Raw genomic sequence first — 15,335 nt, forward strand, 5'->3', positions numbered from 1 at the left:
CAAAACCATGGCGGCGGCTCCTCTCACAAGCCGCACCTGCGTCGGAGAAGGCTTCCAACGCAGGCGGGTATCCTAAAAGGAGCTGCCACAACAGCTTTAAACTTAAAAATAACTCTGGCAAGGAACTAAGGGAGCTGTTTTAGCTGCGTGCTGCTGGGAAGGGAAAGGAAGGGACAGGGAAGGGGAAATGCTGCTGCTGCTGCTGCACAGGGATGTGGAGGGGGAGGGAAATACCGCTGCTGCTGCTGCTGCACAGAGAAGTGGAGGGGAGGGAAATACTGCTGCTGCTGCACAGGGAAGTGGGGTGGGGGGAGGGAAATGCTGCTGCACAGGGAAGCGGGGGGGAGGGAAATGCTGCTGCTGCACAGGGAAGTGGGGTGGGAGAGGGAAATGCTGCTGCATAGGGAAATGGAGGGGGAGGGAATGCTGCGGCTGCTGCACAGGTAAGTGGGGGGAGGGAAATGCTGATGCATAGGGGCAGGGAGAGAGACAGATGGAAAGAAAGACAGACAGACAGCGGGAGGGAGGGAGAAATAAAGAAAGATAAACAGTGGGAGGGAGACAGAAAGAAAGGAGAAAGACACAGGGGCTGGGAGAGAGACAGAAAGATAGACAGACAAAGGGGGCCAGGGAGAGAGACAGATAGAAAGAAAGACAGGAGGAGGGAGAGACACAGAAAGAAAGAGACAGTGGTAGGGAGAGAGAAAGAAAGACAGACAGATATATATATTCTAGTACCCGTTAATGTAACAGGCTTAAAGACTAGTGTGTATATATATATATATATATATATATTGCTAAAACCCCATGTTGAACCACTTTCACTTTTTACTAATAAACTTTAATGTTTCTCCCTCATAATAGCAACATCCCATGTTACCGATCCCAGGGCAAGCAGTGGCTTCTTAACTCAATAGCAGACTATGGACTTTTTCTTCAGAAGTTCTTCCAAACCTTTTTTAAACCCAGACACTATAATTACTGCTACCACATTTGCCTGCAATGAGTTACAGAGACTGTTCTTTGAGTGAAAAAGTATTTCCATGTAATTTAATTGAGTGTCCCCTGGTCTTTGTATTTTTTTGAAAGAGCGAAAAATTGATTCACTTTTACCCGTTTTCAACCACTCAGGATCTTGTAGACCTCAATCAATAGTCCCTCTCAATTGTCTCTGTCCAAGCCGAAGAGCCCTAACCTCTTTAGCCTTTCCTCATACAAGAGGAGTTCCATCCCCTTTGTAATGCTGGTCGTATGAGTCATTTTCAAAATTTAGTTTTACTAAAAGCAATTTGGATTGAGATGTAGGGTAATAAAGTTGTTGGGATAAAAATGCTAACAATAGTTGCATTCGTTGTATGATACTTTTACTGTTTACTCAAAAATTTTAGGCGATCTTAATCTGCAACTTGAGAATATTAATAATTAAAATACTAAACAATTCTTAAACATTCTCCTAGCACCAATTACTCATATTCAGTACCCTTGCACCATCTAGAGGACACTCATTAAAGTTTCCAAATCAGGAGTCCTACTCCTGCAGAATAAAAGACGATTTGGAACAAGAGACAAAGGATTGTTCACGGCTGTAGAGAGAAAATCATCTGATCTCCGCTACTCTTAAGCAGTCAGAACAGACATAAAAGTCCTCAAAAGGGGAGCAACAAGAGAGGTAAATATAATGGAAGAGAGTTATTAGGACAGTGTTGAGCTGAAGGATCAAAGGGAGCTGGGATAAGTGATTCAATGCAATGACTGTTCCCTGGCGTTCCCAATCCATGAAGAGCAGAGAGGTCATTCTACTGTAGCACACCTGATGTCATAATAGCTCTCCAAATTACCAGATTTCTGAGTGTAATTTTAGCCTAGCTATCTACAGGGAAAGAAATAAGTCCGGTTTATCTCTTATTGTAATCCACTTAGAACTGCAAGGTTAAGGACACTCAGTGAAGTTACAGGGAAATACTTTTAAAACCAATAGGAGGAAATATTTTTTTTTTTTTAAATAAATCTTTATTCATTTTTAAAAGCCAACATAAAGTGCAACAGGCTAACCAACCTATTCTTTGTGTTTTAGCCAGGTACTAGGGACCTGGATTGTCCACCAAGTGGATGGGCTACTGGGTTTGATGGCCCATTGCTCTGACCCAGTTTGGCTGTTCGTATGCTCTCATGTGTGCCAAGTATAGGACAATCAAGCCATTGAAACATCACTGCTGAGGTTGGCTCTGAGGCATTATGACATCACAATCTCAGCTCTGGAATGTTGCTCTCATTGGGGTTCCGGAATCTTGCTATTCTTTGAGATGCTGGAATGTTGCTACTCCTTGGGTTTTGGCCAGGTACTAGTGACCTGGATTGGCCACTGTGAGAACGGGCTACTGGGCTTGATGGACCATTGGTCTGACCCAGTATGGCTGTTCTTATGCTCTTATGTGTGCCAAGTATAGGACAATCAAGGCATTATAACATCACTGATGAGGTTAGCTCTGAGGCATTATGACATCACAATCTCAGCTCTGGAATGTTGCTCTCATTGGGGTTCCGGAATCTTGCTATTCTTTGAGATGCTGGAATGTTGCTGCTCTTTGGGTTTTGGCCAGGTACTAGGGATCTGGATTGGCCACTGTGAGAACGGGCTACTGGGCTTGATGGACCATTGGTCTGATCCAATCAGGCTATTCTTATGTTCTTATTAGCTTTCGAAGGTAACCCCTTCTTCAGATCAGAAATAAGCAAAGGTTGACAAAAATCAGTATATATAAGGGAAACATGAAAGCATTTCAGTGATAGTTTCACAGGAAAAGGGAGGGGTGGGTTGGTAAAAGTAGGAGACAGAGAAGTGGCAAACCAGTTTTACATGTCTTTGTAGTGTGAAAAAAAAGTCCAGATCTTTATTAAAGCCTAGATTCACTAAAGTCAGCAATTGTCGCTAAACCTGTTTTCACTGGTTTAGCAACGATTGCTGCTAACCAACCCGATTCCAAAACGGCCCACTTCATGTTTTTCCCCTTCATCGTCCATTTTCCGATCCAGCCATACAAAACCCCACGCAAAATAGCCAAACGATTGATTCACGTATCATTGCTGGGCTATTTAGCATCGGGTTTTACTGATCTTGAAACCCAATTGGTGTAGTTACTGACTGGTCTGCCAGGGTTGGGTTTTTTTCATTTTTTTTGCAATGGCACAGATATTTTTGCATGTATTAAACACAAAATATCTGCCCAATAAAAAAATGAAAAAAGTCTCCCGACAGCGCCCCCCTCCCCGACATAGCACCCCCTCGCTTCCTCCGTGAACAAAAAAAATGAAAGGAGGAATGCCCACCCCCTCCTGCCACCAGACACTCTCCCCCTTGCCGAACTTAAATATAGCAGGAAGGATGCCCACTTTCTTTTGCCATTGGCCACCCCCCTCCCCGTACCTTTAAGTTGGGAGCAGGAAGGGTGCTCAGTCAGTCCCTTCTACTACTCTTTCAGCCACTGTTTACAATGCGGGTCTTAGGCCCCTCCCCGGTGCATCATCTGATGCACAGGGAGGGACCTAAGGCCTTGATTGGCTCAGATGCCTCAAGCCCCTCCACTTGGGGGGGGTCTTAGGCATCTGAGCCAATCAGGGACTCCCTTAGGCTCCCCCTGTACCCTATGCTTAAAGCTTCTCCCCCTTGTATCCAGGATACAGAGGGAGCCTAAGGGAGTCCCTGAGTGGCTCAGATGCCTAAGATCCCACCCAAGTGGAGGGGCTTTAGGTATCTAAGTCAATCAAGGACTTAGGTCCCTCCCCATGAATCAGATAATGCACTGGGGAGGGGCTTAAGTCCTGCATTGCAGACAGCGGAGGAGTAGGAGGGACTGACTGAGCACCCCTCGTGCTCATGACTTAAAGATACAGGGAGCCAATGACAGGAGGGAGTGGGCATCCCTCCTGCCATATTTAAGTTTGGGGCGGAGGGAGCGGACATCCCTCCTGCTGTTTTTTTCAGGATGGGGGAGGGTAGGTTCTTCATGGCAGGAGGGAGTGGGCATCCTTCCTGCCATTTGTGTGTCACCGCGTGTCGGGGGGGGGGGTGGCGTTTGTTGGGGGTCATTGGGGGGCGGGCCGGTGGTGTTGGATTAAAATTTTTTTTTATGGGACAGATATTTTGCGTGTGTAATAATACACGCAAAATAACTGTGCCATTAAATAAAACCCCCAACAACCTGGCAGAAGCTGCACATGTCTCAATCGCTCACTGAGCGATTGAGTCAGTGGGCTTGCGTGCAAATCATTTGCATGCAAACTTAACAGTGAATCAATCACTGTTGCAAAATTGGCCAACAGCGAATGAGTCGCTATTGTTAGTGAATCTAGCGCCCTAAGTCCTGTCTGGTAGGTGCAAAATATTTCATCATTTTAATTTCAAAGGTTTTACATTCTTGGATTGTCTTAAAATTTCCTTTTAGTATTCTCACCATAGATTCATCGGTGCAATGGTCAGTTTTCCCGAAGTGTTGTCCGACAGAGGTGACACCCTGATTTGTATTGCAATTTTTAATATGATCTGTGTAAGTTGATCTTAGTCTTTAGTATCTGGCCTGTTTCACCAATATCACATCCTTCTTTGCACTGAATGATATAAACCACTTTAGAAGATGAACCTGGGAAGGATCCCTTTATCCCGAATGTTTTTCCCATATGAATGACCGTGGGATCCTTTGAGATGTGCTCACGCATTTTGCAGCTTGCCACACCACAAAGGTGTGTGCCATTCTCTTTGTGGCTTTATGTAGGGAGTTTGCTTTTTATCAGTTTTTGTTTCAGATTAGGTGGCTCATGGAAGGCCAACACAGGTGGAGCTGGGGATATTTCTTTTAGTAATTCTAGGAATACAATTAGATAGATGCTGCACTATGCAGACACAAATCCACAAAATCATCCAAAAAGCATTCTTCACAATGCGAAACTTAAGAAAAATAAGAAAATTCTTTAACAAAGATCAATTCAGGATCGTTGTCCAATCCCTTGTACTTAGTATTGTAGACTATTGCAACAGTCTCTACCTACCATGCCCAATCAACATGATAAAACAGCTGCAGACCGTCCAGAACACAGCCCTCAGACTCATCTACTCGCTTAGCAAGTTTGACCACATCACCAATGCATACTTAGAATCTCACTGGCTACCGATAAAAGCAAGAACCCAATTCAAATTCTACTGTCTTCTATTCAAAGTAATGCTTGGAGTTGCACCCAGTTACCTAAACAACCGCCTACACCGTTACCTCCCACCTAGAAGAAGGAGAACTCAGAACCTCTTCACCTACCCTCCTCTCAATGGTACTAGATACAAGAAACTATACGACAACCTTCTAGCGACACAGGCAGCTAAAATTGACCCTTCCATCTCCAAAATACTGAACAAAACAACAGACATTAAAGTGTTCAGAAAAGAAATAAAAACTCATCTATTTAAAAAATACTTCCCACCATTCTAACCATTATCTCATTAGTTCAAGATCATACCCTCGGATATACCACCCCTATTGTAACGCCTAATCAAAACCTCAAACTAATCCTCTCTTCAAACTATATCTCCAACATATATTAAGAAACCCAAAAAAACAATCTCCATCAGCAACCAGAATACTTATTCCTTAAACGTTGTATCACATATTAAGAAACCTATAAGCTATCAGCATCTGTAATTTCTTCCATCAACACTATGTAACCATCTTCTGTAACCTGAATTCTGTTATTATTCTATACAGTAACCTGTAATATACTCACTCCTTCTTATGCAATTCTACTGGAAATGTCCAGACATCTTCTAAATTGTAATCCGCCTAGAACCGCAAGGCACAGGCGGAATAGAAATCACTAATGTAATGTAATTCATCTTCCGGGAATAGTGGTTTTAGATCTCGTACAACTTTTCTTAGCTTTCCTAAATGAGCAATTTAATTACTGTAACTAATTACTTGGTTAAGAACACTGCTGGCATTATAGACAGGAGAAGACCGAATGGGTCATGCAGGACTTTTCCTTCCCTGAGCTGACTGGAATATCAATTGCCTAAAGCAGAGTAGTGCATTTGTCCTGAGCCGAGGAAGGGATTTTTAGCTCCCAAAAGCTAGTAACATGACACAGTATTACCATAAATTGCACTGGTTGCCAATAGAGGCAAGAGTGATTTTTAAGTTCGGCTGTATCTGTTTCAAGGCTCTCAGTGGGTTATTATCCAGTTATCTCATGGATCGTTTTATATTTGCCAATAGAAAACATCTATGCAAATGGATGTGTGTATAAACGCTTCTGTAGTAAGATCATAGTGTATCAGGCAGCATTATGGGATAACCAAATTAGTGTATACTGTATCTTTCTATCTCTACTTCTTATTTGGCATTTAGAAAATTTATGAAGTCTGATCTATTTGGTAAATATTTTAATTAATTAATTGTGCTTATACCGTGTATACTTGTACTTTAATTTTTGTTAACCACTCAGAACCGCAAGGTAGCTGCGGTAAATAAGAAATATTGTTATGTTATATTATGTTAAAAATTGTACCATGTTAGTCCAATATAAAAGTATCAACTTATATTCTATTTTTTTTTCCTTTAAATCTTTATTGATTTTCAATTTAAATCCAAGTATTACTTGTACAGAAAGCAATAATAGTGAAAGCATTAAATACTTTAAAGTTATAATTCAAATTCATAATTCAAAAATAACAATATTAAACTATGTATGCTCAAGTCCTCATCTTTAGATCCAAGATTACTGAAAATATAGTGAAACATAAGAGAAAATAATAATATTTAACAAGATGCTGAAAGCTATAGCGCTGAAACAAGGTCCCCCTACTTGAACAAATTATAGGGCTCAATGACCTCTTACATCCAGACGAGACATTGCCACAAAGGTTGTCAATTGAGATGGTTCAAAGAACACATACTTAACAGTACGGTAACACACAATACATTTACACGGATGTCTCAAATAAAAAGTCGCCCCCAAATATATAACCCCAGGTTTCAAAAGAAGAAATTCTTGGCGGCGCTTCATCTCTCGTGAAAGATCTGGGAACATTTGTATTTTATTTCCAAGAAAAATTTTTTGTCTATTTTTAAAGTATAGTTTTAACAACCATGTTTTATTAATTGGTAATGCTAGAGTTATAATCAAAATGGCTGACAATGCTAAATCCTTATCAGATGTCTCTCATAATTCTGAAATATTTAAGGGTTCTTGATCTGAGGATTTTTCCTTTTGTTGTTGATTAAGTCCTTTATCTGGAAGATAATAGACCCGTGAGAATGGTGGTAACATCTCTTCAGATATCTCTAAAATTTCCGTCAAGTATCTCTTAAGCATATCTCTAGGTGTTACCATTTCAAGCCTAGGAAAATTAACCTTAAATTATTACTACGTGAATTATTCTCAAGAGTTTCAATTTTTCTCCTTAAATTAATGTTATCTTAATTAAGGACTCTTGAAGTTGTTTAGATGTAATAATTTCTTTTTCAATTTTCTGTATAGATGGATTTGAAGCGGTCATTTCTTTTTTCAAGTCCAGCAATTCTTTATTGTGTTCCTTAATTTTCCCCTCAATTTGTTGAAAGGTGGGAGTAATAATCTTTACAAAGTCAGCCATTAAGTCCCATAGTGAATCCAAAGTCACTTCAGCGGGCTTAGTTAATATTGGAACTTGTATCAATGTAGAGTGCTCACCGTTCTGTGGATTTTCTTCGGAGCATGTCTTCTGAGTTCCACCCTCCTGCAGAGATGATTCTGCCCCAACTTCTAAGCTCTCCTGCAGATCCACACTTGCCTCCGGAGAAGAGAGTACCTCGGGTTCCGGGGTTTCCCCACCCCTAGGGGAGCTGGTAAGCTGAGGCTGCGGGGGCGGAGCCCTAACATCGGGGCTGAGAGTGGTGTCAGGCCCAAGAGGTTCCACCGCGGGTTCGCCTCCCTGTGTCCTCTGCAGGCTGCCTTCCGATGACGCCGAGACCTCCTGCATTCGCCTCAGGAGTTCCTGAATGTTACCAAGACCAGGAGCTCCGGGGCACCGCAAGGCAGAAGCAACGCTCCGGCCCCTTCTCTTTGGCATCGCGATAAGTATATCAACGGCTAGAAAATTATTTCAACGAAATCGCTATCTTGACGCGAGCAGCTCAGCGCGTCCAGCTTAGAGCAGCCATCTTGGATCCTCTCTCAACTTATATTCTTTTATTTTTTAAATCAATCTTTATTTCGAAAGTAGAGATGGTGACATAGATCACAGGGAACACTGGCTTGTAAAACAATGGGCTACAACAGCTAAACCAATAAAAATTGTTGCATCCTGTGACCAGGCTAGAATTGCAGCCAGAGCCTTCTAATTATATTTATTTATTTTCTGTACTTTTTAATTCTTTCTTTTTACCGCATTAGGTATAATTCTCATGGCAGTAAAGTTCTGGAGTCAGAATCTGTTTGTGGAGAAATACTGCCATCTTATGGCCACTTCACCTACATCCGTTGCACATGCAGTGCTCCCTGTGAACGTCTTGATAAAGAACAACGTTGTCTCTACATTTTGTTGTTTGTATTATTTAATGCTTGTTGTATGTCTAAAAAATGCTGTTAACGAGTATAGAAAGACAGAAAATGACAGAAGATAAAGACCATACAGTCTATTTGTTCTGCCCATCCACACCAACTCCAGGTACAAGAGATCATTTATCCAAAATTCCCCAGACAAAAATTTGTTGCGAAGTAGAAGTAGTCAATTTCCCCGATGTGACACAAGCTGAAACCAACGCAGCTGCATGTGTTTCTCCCGTTCTTTGCTTAATTCAAGCCAGAGGGCCAGAAAAATTGCAACTGCAGAGTCCACTCAGGGTGGCAATGAGAAGCGATTTTATGGTCTGTCTTTTTCTGATGTAATGTTACTCTTTCAAAATCCCCAAAATTCCTAAAACTGAAATATGCCTGGCCCCAAAGATTTGGGGTAAAGGATCTTTCCACCTGTACTAGGCTCTACAATCCCTTCCTCTCACTTCAAGATCCTCTGCGTGCCTATCCCATGACTTCATCTCCACCACCACCTCCTTTCCATAAAAAAATATTTCCTTAGATCCCTTCTGAGTCTGTCCCCTTTCAGCTTTCACCTATGCTTCCTCATTCCAGAGCTTCCTTTCAGTTGAGACTTGTCTCCAGTGAACTTATGCCATGGTGGTATTTAAATGTCTCTCTTATACCTCCCCTCGCCTGCCTTTCTTCTAAAGTATACATAGTGAGATTTTTAAGTCTGTCCCGATACATAAGAACATAACATAAGAACATAAGTATTGCCGCTGCTGGGTCAGACCAGTGGTCCATCATGCCCAGCAGTCCGCTCACGTGACGGCCATCTGGTCAAAGACCAGCGCCCTAACTGAGACCAGCCCTACCTGCATACGTCCGTGTTCAGCAGGAACTTATCTAGCTTTGCCTTGAATCCTTGGAGGGTGTTTTCCCCTATGATAGACTCCAGAAGAACATTCCAGCTCTCCACCACTCTCTGGATGAATAAGAACTTCCTTACATTTGTACGGAATCTATCCTCTTTCAACTTTAAAGAGTTTCCTCTCGTTCTCCCTACCTTGGAGAGGGTGAACAACCTGTCCTTGTCTACTAAGTCTATTCCCTTCAGTACCTTGAATGTTTCGATCATGTCCCCTCTTAATCTCCTCTGTTTGAGGGAGAAGAAGCCCAGTTTCTCTAATCTTTCGCTGTATGGCAACTCCTCCAACCCTTTAATCATCTTAGTTGCTCTTCTCTGGACCCTTTCGAGTAGTACCATGTCCTTCTTCATGTACGGCGACAACTGACCATTTTCTGTCCTCTGGACCGCTTCCATCCTGTTTATTTTTTCAAGGTGTGGTCTCCAAAATTGTTCACAGTACTATGAGTGAGGTCTCACCAAAGATTTACACAGAGACATAAGAATAGCCTTACTGGGTCACATCAAGCCCAGTAGCCCATTCTCACAGTGGCAATCTAGGTCCCTAGTACCTGGCCAAAACTCAAAGAGCGGGGGTCACGTGATGCACTCAAGCTGAGCAGACGTGCTTGCTCACCTCTCCCGATTCATCCGGCTTCAATATCGGCACTTTCGCCGCACTTCTTGGGCTCTGGCGCTGCTGGTGACATCCTCCGGTGGGGCAGATTGGGGGCCGCCGGCTGTTGTCCTTTTTGGCCGGTTTTCAAGGTATGCCGACTTGGGCGTCCCGGCTAGCAAAACCACCACGAGGTCTACACACGCCCGTCAAGATGGCGACGCCCACATCTCCTGCTACAGCACTCCCGGGCCCGACGGTCACGCTGCAATCGGCAGCGGTTGAAGAATTAAAAAAACACCTGACCGCCATCCTGGACGACAAGCTGACTCGCCTGCAGTCCTCGATGGATGGCATCAAGGACACTCTGGAATAGCAGGCCACACGGATTCAGCAGGCGGAGGAGCGGGTGTCAGCGCAGGAGGACCGGACCGGGGCTCTGGAGGTGAGGGCTTCTGCGCTAGAAGAGAAATGTGGGCGTTTGGAAGACAGGGCCGAGGACCTGGAAAACCGCAGCCGCCGCAACAATCTCCGTCTGATCGGGATTCCTGAATCTGTCCCTGATGCGGGCCTGCAGGATTTGGTGTCGACCTGGCTGCCGAAGGAACTGAATCTGGATACGGGAGGTGTACCACTATTGGTGGAAAGGGCCCACCGGCTTGGTGCTCGCTGCGAGGGAGACCGCAGGCCTCGGCCAGTCATAGTTCGTCTTTTGAATTATGCAGACAAACAATGGCTACTGACCTGCTGTAAGGCAAAGGGGGATCTTTCCTATGAAGGCCAGAAAATCTTAATATTCCAGGACTACTCAGCTCGAGTATCGGAGAAAAGGCGCGCCATGGCGCCCTACTGCACCCAGCTGAACCAACGTCAGATCCGGTTTGCTCTGCAGTACCCTGCACGGATCAGGGTGTTCCATGACAACAGGGCTGCTTATTTCAACACTCCGGAGGAGATCCGCGCCTTCCTGGCCACCCTACCTGGGTGATGGTGGGGGGACTCCCGTCCTTTCGAGTTTTGCTGGCTGGGACTGGACTCGCTGGTGACTTCTCCGAACTTTCTAGTGCTGCAGGGGTGCTCCTGTTGACCTCTTGGGACGTTGCTGGGACCATTCTTCCCGTCCGCTCCTGGTTACCTGTTGAAGGAGCTCTGCTCAGTCTTCGCACTTTTGGGGCATGACTGAGTAGTGGACTTGAACTTTGGCAGTGCTCTTTTCCTGTCACCTCCATATTCTGCTGTAGCGGACGGGGCTGATGCTTCTGAACCACACCTTCCTGGCAGCTGGGGGAATTGGTGGCATTTCTCTGTTCTTTTCTTCCCTTTCCTGTTGTTTTGCGTGATGTTGGTACCTGTTGTACCTTTTTGTGCACTGTTTACCTTTGTTACTGCAGGGGGGTAGTTCTGCTTTAGCCTCTGGATAGTATCTTTCTTCCGCTATGTCTGGGGCTCTTGGGGCTTCCTTACTTCCTTGGCAGCTGTGTGTCTGGCTTACATTTCTTCTTGTATTCTCTTTTTGCATCCAGGGGAGGGGTGAGCAAGGGTTTGGGTGTATGGAGGTCTGTATGACTTGGGGATGGTGGTTGTTTGGGGGACAGCTTTCTGGGAGGGGGGAGTTGGGGGGGGTCGGTGTCTGTGTGTGGTGTGGCTGTGGTTGCTTGTGGAGGGGTGTATGGGGCGGGTGGGGATGGGAGGGGTGGGACGCTTGTTATCTCCATGGGCGACTGGAGGAGCTGGTGGGTATGTTCCTGCTTTTGTGGTGTTGTTTTCTGGAGCTGAGTCTAGCTGGGAGGTTCAGATTCCGGTATGTATGGATGGAATTATACTATGGGAGTGCTGGTGGCTTTTTTCTCTCAGCAGCTATGGTTAATCTTCAGGTAGCCACTTTTAATGTAGACGGTATCCACTCACCTATAAAACGTAAGAAAATATTTACATGGCTTAAGCAGCATCGGTGTTGACATTGCATATCTCCAAGAGACCCACCTTACTGCTGCCAAACAATGAGAAACTGTGCAGAGACTGGGTCGGGGAAGTGGGCTATTCTGCATATAACAGTAGGCAACGGGGGGTCACAATATTGGTCCACAAACAGCTACCCTTTCATGTCCATAAGATTATTCAGGATAAGGAAGGCCGTTATGTCCTTCTTCTGGGGGAATTATAGAAACATAGAAACATAGAATATGACGGCAGAAAAGGGCTGTAGCCCACCAAGTCTGCCCACCTTAATGACCCACCCCCAGACTTCACCCGGCTAGAGATCCCACATACATATCCCATTTCTTTTTGAAATCGAGCACGTTGCTGGCGTTAATCACCTGCAATGGAAGTTCATTCCAATGATCGACTACCCTTTCGGTGAAGAAATACTTCCTGGCGTCGCCATGAAATTGCCCACCTTTGATTTTCAGCGGATGACCTCTTGTGGTTGAAGGTCCTTTAAGAAAGAATATATCGTCTTCCACCTCGATGCGGCCCGTGATATATTTAAAAGTCTCAATCATGTCCCCCCTCTCTCTACGTTCCTCGAGCGAGTATAGTTGCAGTTTATTTAGTCTTTCCTCATATGGGAGGTTCTTGAGTCCCGAGACCATCCTGGTGGTAATTCGCTGAACCGACTCGATTCTCCGCACATCTTTTTGATAATGTGGTCTCCAGAATTGAACACAATACTCAAGATGAGGTCTCACCATGGATCTGTACAGGGGCATTATAACTTCGGGCCTCCGGCTGACGAAACCTCTACGGATGCATCCCACCATTTGTCTAGCCTTGGATGCAGCTTTCTCCACTTGCTTGGCAGTTTTCATGTCTTCACTAATGATTACTCCCAAATCACGTTCTGCCTCAGTCCTAGCTAAGGTCTCACCATCCAGAGTGTAAGTTCTGCATGGGTTTTTGCTGCCTAGGTGCATGACCTTACATTTTTTGGCATTAAAGCCCAGCTGCCAAGTCGAGGACCAATGTTCCAATAAGAGCAGGTCCTGCTCCATACTGTCGGGTAGGGTGCTGTTATCTACTATGTTGCATAGTTTGGCGTCGTCGGCGAATAGTGTTATTTTACCTTGAAGCCCTTGAGTCAGGTCTCTTATGTATATGTTGAAAAAGGATCGGATCCCAAGACCGATCCCTGTGGCAACTCCACTGGTCACCTCCGATGTATTGGAGGGGGTACCGTTAACCACCACCCTCTGGATTCATACCGCTTAAGCCAGTCATTGACCCATGTCGTCAAATATCACTCCCAATCCCATCGAAGTCATCTTGCTCAACAATCTGCGGTGCGGGACGCTATCAAAAGCTTTGCTGAAGTCCAAGTACACGACGTCTAGAGACTTTCCCCATATCCAGTTTCCTTGTAACCCAGTCAAAGAAGCTGATCAGATTGGATTGACAGGACCTTCCCTTTGTGAATCCATGCTGCTGGGGATCCTGTAGATTCTCCTCGGTCAGGATCGTATCTAATTCTTGTTTAATAAGTCTTTCCATGAGTTTGCTCACTATTGAGGTGAGACTGACCGGTCTGTAATTTGCAGCTTCCATTCTGCAACCTTTTTGTGCAATGGAATGACGTTAGCTGTTTTCCAGTCCATGGGGACTTTTCCGGTACTTAGGGAAAGATTGAACAGCACGGATAGCGGCTCCGCCAGGACATCACACAGCTCCCTAAGAATCCTGGGGTGTAGATTGTCCGATCCCATGGCTTTGTTCACCTTGAGTTTTGATAGTTCGCCATGGACGCTGCTGGGTGTAAACTTGAAGTTTTGAAACGGGTCTTCCGAGGTTTGCCTTGCTTGCAATTGTGGACCGGTATCCCCGGCGCTTCACAAGTAAAGACTGAGCAAAAGTATTCATTTAGTAGTTTGGCTTTATCAGAATCCGTTCTGCATAGGTCCCGTCTGTTTTCCTGAGACGTACTATTCCATCTGTGTTTCGTTTCCTGTCGCTAATGTATCTGAAGAAGGATTTATCCCCTTTTTTAATGTTTTTCGCTAGTTGTTCTTCTGTTTGAATCTTGGCCTCTCTGACTGCCGCTTTGACTGCTTTAGACCTGGTCAGATAGTCTTCTTTTGTCACCCTGTTTCCTGTATGCTTGTAGGAAATAAAAGCTTTTTTTTTTCCTTAACAAGATCCGAGATCTCTGCAGAGAACCACTGGGGCTTGTTCTTCCTCCGTCGTTTGCTTACTGTTTTTATATAGCGGTTTGTTGCCTCATGCAAGGTGCATTTCAGGATTGACCACATAGCCTCTACATTATTGGTTTCAGCTTGGTTTTGTAGCGCCTGATGGACGAAGTCTCCCATGCGTTAAAGTCAGTGCCCCGAAAGTCGAGGACTCTTTGTTGCTGTGTTTGATCTAGTGAAGCCTATCTTGATGTTATGGGGGTATAATTTTCTTTTTTGCAATCTGTACGCTCCCCAATGTTTATAGCCATAAATTTTTCTCAGGGCTTCTGGGTCTCCTCACACAATATCCCTATCCCACTTACCAGTTGATAGTTGGAGGGGATTTCAATGTGGTGGCTGACCCCTCTTTGGACTGTTCTCCTGCCAAGCCGCGGACACGCAACCAGGACCAACGGGGGGTGAACTTTCTTTGTAGTCAATTGGAACTCGCTGATACGTGGCGAACGCTCCATCAGTTCGACCGTGAATATACTTTTTTCTCGCACACCTCATAACATGTATTCGCGCTTGGATTATCTTTAGTATCATCTTCTTTATTTTCCACGCATCGACACTGTTACCATTGAGGATACGCCGTTATCTGATCATTCCGTAGTAGTTCTGGCTTTGGGGGTTACGGACCAGCGGGAGGAGCGCTCTTGGCATTTTCCGGTCGCCCTGTATAGTGATAAGGATTTTCATACTTTTCTTAGAGCCAATTGGCTTGAGTATGCTTCCCATAATGACACCTCTGATGTGACTCCGGACACCATTTTGGGAGGCTTCTAAGGCGGTCTTGCGGGGGCATATTAATACAATATGTTGCGACACGACGTAAAAAGCAGGGGGCAGAGCTTTTGGATCTCTCACGGAATCTGGCGGCTCTGCGTCGTCGTCATATGCTCTAGTCGGGATGCAGATGTTCTCCAGCAGATTAAGTCCATCCGCCTCCGTATCAACGCGATCCTTGACCAGAGAGCCCGCCATAGTATTTATTTTCAGAAATTTCGGCTCTACCAATGGGGGAACAGGGCGGGCAGGCTCTTAGTGACCCTGGTGCGTCCTTATAGGAAAAAACAACTTATTCGCTTGGTGCGGAATAAGCAGG

Source organism: Geotrypetes seraphini, chromosome 4 (genome assembly GCF_902459505.1).
Source record: "Geotrypetes seraphini chromosome 4, aGeoSer1.1, whole genome shotgun sequence".
Lineage (NCBI taxonomy): Eukaryota > Metazoa > Chordata > Amphibia > Gymnophiona > Dermophiidae > Geotrypetes > Geotrypetes seraphini.